Source organism: Enhydra lutris, unplaced genomic scaffold (genome assembly GCF_002288905.1).
Source record: "Enhydra lutris kenyoni isolate GAN:26980312 unplaced genomic scaffold, ASM228890v2 scaffoldscaffold17, whole genome shotgun sequence".
NCBI lineage: Eukaryota > Metazoa > Chordata > Mammalia > Carnivora > Mustelidae > Enhydra > Enhydra lutris.
In genome coordinates this window covers 46,652,803-46,658,694 of record NW_019154101.1, presented here as the reverse complement: position 1 = coordinate 46,658,694, position 5,892 = coordinate 46,652,803, and the positions used below count along the sequence as shown (strand labels likewise).

The 5,892-nt window shown below is 38.9% G+C and overlaps 1 pseudogene; it reads right to left on the bottom strand.

The window, feature by feature from the left end:
* Nucleotides 1–1,243: 1,243 nt before the first annotated feature.
* Nucleotides 1,244–5,104, bottom strand: LOC111147494 (annotated as a pseudogene).
* Nucleotides 5,105–5,892: the final 788 nt, after the last annotated feature.

Here is a 5,892-nt window from a genome sequence, read left to right as displayed (position 1 = left end):
AAGGGCCAGACAAAGTCCCATCTCTCTACTAAAGGACAAAGTCTTTCCTGACTATTCTACCCTATGGTCATCTAGGCACTGACCCTTTTTAACCTTTATCAAGCATTTGGCTCTAATCTTTTTGCTGCCTAATTCTGTTAATTAGCTTTTCACAAGTTTTTGAGCTATCTTCCAATTAGATTATAAGATCCTTAAAGGCACATTGTTATATTCTGGTTTCGTGTATTCCTCATGCATCTACCTAGTAGACACTCTACCTGTCCTCTCTTTGAAAAGTAACAGTTAGGGGCGCCTGGGTGGCTCAGTGGGTTAAAGCCTCTGCCTTCGGCTCAGGTCATGGTCCCAGGGTCCTGGGATGGAACCCCACATCGAGCCCCGCATCGAGCCCCGCATCGAGCCCCGCATCGGGCTCTCTGCTCAGCGGGGAGCCTGCTTCCCTTCCTCTCTCTGCCTGCCTCTCTTCCTACCTGTGATCTCTGTCAAATAAATAAATAAATAAAATCTTTAAAAAAAAAAAAAAGTAACAGTTAATCCAAACTTGACCCAACATGTATATTTAATGTTCTTTAGAGATTTTTCTAGAACAATATTTATACATCCTTTGTATAAACATGGATTTTTAAAAATTATTACTCACCATACAGTACATCATTAGTTTTTGATGTAGTGTTCCATGATTCATTATTTGTGTATAACACCCAGTGCTCCAGGCAAGACGTGCCCTCCTTAATACCCATCACCAGGCTCACCCATCTGAAACCCTCAGTTTGTTTCCCAGAGTCCATAGTCTCTCATGGTTCATCTCCCACTCTGATTTCCATCCCCCCTCATTTTTCCCTTTCTTCTCCTAATGTCCTCCATGCTATTCCTTTTGTTCCACAAATAAGTGAAACCATATAATTGTCTTCTCTGCTTGACTTATTTCACTCAGCATAATCTCCTCCAGTCCCAACCATGTTGATGCAAAAGTTGGGTATTCATCCTTTCTGATGGCTGAATAATATTCCATTGTGTATATGGACCATATTCTTTATCTGTTTGTCTATTGAAGGGCATCTCGGCTCTTTCTATTGTTTGGCTATTGGGAACATTGCTGCTATGAACACTGGGGTGCATGTGGCCCTTCTTTTCACTACATCCATATCTTTGGGGTAAATGTCCAGTAATGCAAATGTTGGGTCATAGGGTAGCTCTATTTTTTAACTTTTTCTGCTAGCACAATCAAGTCTTTGAGATTTTGATATCAGAACTCATCAGCGGACTGAGTCCCAGCCACAAGACCGCAGTTGTTCATCCTTCAGGAGCTCAACTTCAATATCATTAATGCAATTTGGATCATCCCTCTTCTGATTTTTCGCAAAACGTTCATCCACAATGCTCTTTCTTTAGCAAGTTCCTTTTCATCTAGTTTGTTCAGGGCTTCCTCAGGATCAGTTGTTGTTCCCTGTTGAATTTGTTTTATCATTTCTGCTGAACTTTGTCTCCACGAGTAACCTTGTAAAAAACTGAGTAACTTCTCTAGCTACCTCAGGGACACTTGTTCCAGGTAATTCTTGTGTCGTAAGTTATTCTTTAATTGTTCAGCAACTCTGTTGTTATCTGAAAACTTTGAAGTTTTCAGATTGGCATGATGAGTTGGCGACGTTTCCCCTTCATTTCATTCTCACGGATAGTAGCTGGAGGCTGGAATTCCATTTCTTGGTAGTGTACATCATTCTCACATAAGCTTTAGGGTAAATCAGCAGAAATCTGATGAAAATGTGTTAGTCACATAATGATTTCCTGCTGGGAGTGGAGGTAGAGGCAGGAAGTTCCCTGATACGGCTTGCAGGACTGAATCTGGGGTCGGGTCTCCATAAAGGATGTTTTATTTTGTCTACCACTCTAGGGCTTACATCAGTCCACTGGGCTAGCCAGTTTGCTGATATAGCTAATATTGTTTCTCTATAAGAAACATAAGTCCTTCTTTCCAGGAAGATAACTTTTATTCATGCATTCAGACAATATTTACCAAGTGTCAGCTATAGACCAGGCATTATATTATGCACTGGGAATAGAGTAGTGAACAAAACTAATAAATGGCTTTGCATTCTGGCAACTGGTATTATAATGGAGAGAGAGGGAGATAAGTAGTAAAAAAAAAAAAAAAAAAGCAAAACAAAACAAAACATACCTAACTCAATTATAGAGAATGTTAGAAGGATAAATCCTACAAAAAACAATAAAGCAACAAGGAAGAGGGGCAGGGGGAATATGATTTTAAATGTTATTTAAAGAAGGCCATACTAGGAAAATGACTATTTGAACAAACATAAGATGAGGAAACAAGCCTAGTGACTACTGAGGAAAAAGCATTCTGGAAGAGGGAACAGCAGCCCAAGGGCCATAAAGTAGGAGTGTGCCTACTGCCTTTAGGATATGGCTGCATAGAGCAGAAAACCTATTCTCCAGGGACTTGGGCATTTCCTCTGAATTAGATGTGAGTCAGTTGGAAGGTATCAAACAGAGGAGCAAAGTGCCCTAACTCATACTGGAGCAAATCGCTCTCGCTATCCAATAAGGAGCAGAATATGTAAGGACAATAGTGGAAGCAGAGAGAACAGTGAGGAAATTATTGCAGTGATCCAAGGTGAGGTAGGTGCTGGTGGTGAGGACCGAAGTCTAGCTATATCTTGAAAGTGGAATCAACAGAACTTTCTGGTTACATAGTCTTCATCTCCTCCCTAAAATATTGTTTAATGCCGCCACACACTAGGGATATCTTAAATGTAAACTTAAATTTCAATTGCCAAATCTATTATCTAATTGTTGATAATTTAAAAAAAATCCCATAATGGTATCATGATAACTATTTATCTGTGGATTTATGTTATTAGCTACATTTTAGGACAAATATTAATAACTTCCATTTCCATTAATTCCGGATTACATACAAAATTTAAAAAATTGGGGAATATTCTTGTACATTCATATCATAGGATATTACTAAAAGAAAATTTTGATTTTTATTTATAAAGGGTTTAAATGACTTAGGGAAATGCCTGAGAAAGGTAGGTGGGAAAAAAAAGAGTACAAAATTATAAATATGTTATCTCAGTTATACAAATATGCCAAATGATAATAGTAATTAACTTGTTATACTTTTCTTTTTTTTAATCATTTTTTAAAATTTATTTTCAGCATAACAGTATTCATTGTTTTTTGTACCACACCCAGTGCTCCATGCAGTCCGTGCCCTCTCTAATACCCACCACCTGGTTCCCCCAACCTCCTACCCCCCCACCTCTTCAAACCCTTCAGATTGTTTTTTCAGAGTCCATAGTCTCTCATTGTTCACCTCCCCTTCCAATTTCCCCCAACTGCCTTCTCCTAACTCTCCATGTCCTCCATGCTATTTGGATCTGTACTCGAGGAACTACAGAACACTCATGAAAGAAATTGTAGAAGACACAAAAAGATGGAAGACCATTCCATGCTCTTGGATCAGAAGAATAAACATTGTTAAAATGTCTATACTGCCTAGAGCAATCTATACTTTTAATGCCATTCCAATAAAAATTCCACCGGTATTCTTCAAAGAGCTGGAGCAAATAATCCAAAAATTTGTATGGAACCAGAAGAGACCCTGAATCGCTAAGGAAATGTTGAAAAACAAAAATAAAACTGGGGGCATCACGTTATCTGATTTCAAGCTTTACTACAAAGTTGCAATCACCAAGACAGCATGGTACTGGCATAAAAACAGACACATAGACCAGTGGAACAGAGTAGAGAGCCCAGATATGGACCCTCAACTCTATGGTCAGTTAATCTTCAACAAAACAGGAAAAAATATACAGTGGAAAAAAGACAGTCTCTTCAATAAATGGTGCTGGGAAAACTGGGCAGCTATATGTAGAAGAATAAAACTCGACCATTCTCTTACACCGTACACAAAGATAAACTCAAAATGGATAAAAGACCTCAACGTGAGACAGGAATCCATCAGAATCCTAGAGGAGAACATAGGCAGTAATCTCTTCGATATCAGCCACAGCAACTTCTTTCAAGATATGTCTCCAAAGGCAAAGGAAACAAAAGCCAAAATAAACTTTTGGGACTTCATCAAAATCAAAAGCTTCTGCACAGCAAAGGAAACAGTCAAGAAAACAAAGAGGCAACCCACGGAATGGGAGAAGGTATTTGCAAATGACAGTACAGACAAAAGGTTGATATCCAGGATCTATAAAGAACTCCTCAAACTCAACACACACAAAACAGATAATCATATCAAAAAATGGGCAGAGGATATGAACAGACACTTCTCCAATGAAGATATACAAATGGCTATCAGACACATGAAAAAATGTTCATCCTCACTAGCCATCAGGGAGATTCAAATTAAAACCACATTGAGATATCACCTTACACCAGTTAGAATGGCCAAAATTAGCAAGACAGGAAACAACATGTGTTGGAGGGGATGTGGAGAAAGGGGAACCCTCTTACACTGTTGGTGGGAATGCAAGTTGGTGCAGCCTCTTTGGAGAACAGTGTGGAGATTCCTCAAGAAATTAAAAATAGAGCTTCCCTGTGACCCTGCAATTGCACTACTGGGTATTTATCCCAAAGATACAGATGTAGTGAAAAGAAGGGCCATCTGTACCCCAATGTTTATAGCAGCAATGGCCACGGTTGCCAAACTGTGGAAAGAACCAAGATGCCCTTCAACGGACGAATGGATAAGGAAGATGTGGTCCATATACACTATGGAGTATTATGCCTCCATCAGAAAGGATGAATACCCAACTTTTGTAGCAACATGGATGGGACTGGAAGAGATTATACTTGTTATACTTTTCAAATTGATTAAAGTGAGACTATTATTTTTCTTTGATAGTAACATAAAAAAAAAAAAAAAACCACTGTGGCAAGATTCACAAGCAAAAGCCTCCATCTGTGGTTGCTTTCCATTTATCCAACAAGATGAGATGGAGGAGGCAATGTGCTAGGTTTACTGAGGCAGATCAGAGTCCCACCAAAGGCAATATGCTAGAGTCTCCACAAATATGTTGCCCCAGCATCCCTAACGCTTCTCCAAAGGTGTCTCTTCATACCACCCCATTCTCCACCACCAAACTCCTATTCTTCTCCAGAGTAGGGCTAGCTAGTCCATGCCAGTGCTCCATGACTGATTATTGTTTCCCTCATCTGCACATTTTTTTTTTTTTAAACTAAATAGAGACTCTGGAACAGAGCTTCTGTTGGTTCCTCTATTCCACTTGATGGAAATCCAACTGTGTTCCTGTCTCTTGCAGTAGCAAGAATGTGAACAACCATCAAAAACATAACCCCCTTCTCATTTCACCTGTGACTACAGGGGCTTTCTAACCTTATTCTCTCAAATATTATCTAATTTAGATTTCTAATAACAGCGAAATATTAATTCCATATATAGATACACATCTCTATGAACAGCCAATAAACATTACTTTACTAAAAAACTAAGTAATGTAATTGCTAATACATCTCGCTCTTCAATACAATATATTCTCTTTCTGGCAGTAAAAGGGGACACGTAGAGCAGAATGGAAGAAAAGAAGAAAGAGGAAGGGTGAAGAACCATGGAGAGCATCCCAAAGTTATTTGTAACTACTGTGGGAAGAGAGCATCAGTTAAAAATCCTCCAAAAGGTCAAAATGTCATGGCAAGAAAAACAGAATACTTTTGTTCCCTGTGTCATTCAACACCTAGTAGTCCTAGGAGGCCCTCAACTATAGGGTAAGAATCCCTGATTGAAGCAAAGTCAGAAAGAGTATTGCTGTGACTTAATTTTAATTAGTGCCATTCATCATGTATTTTTAGCCCTCTTTCTAGCACAATCATTACATTAAAGCACACAACTTCCTTAGC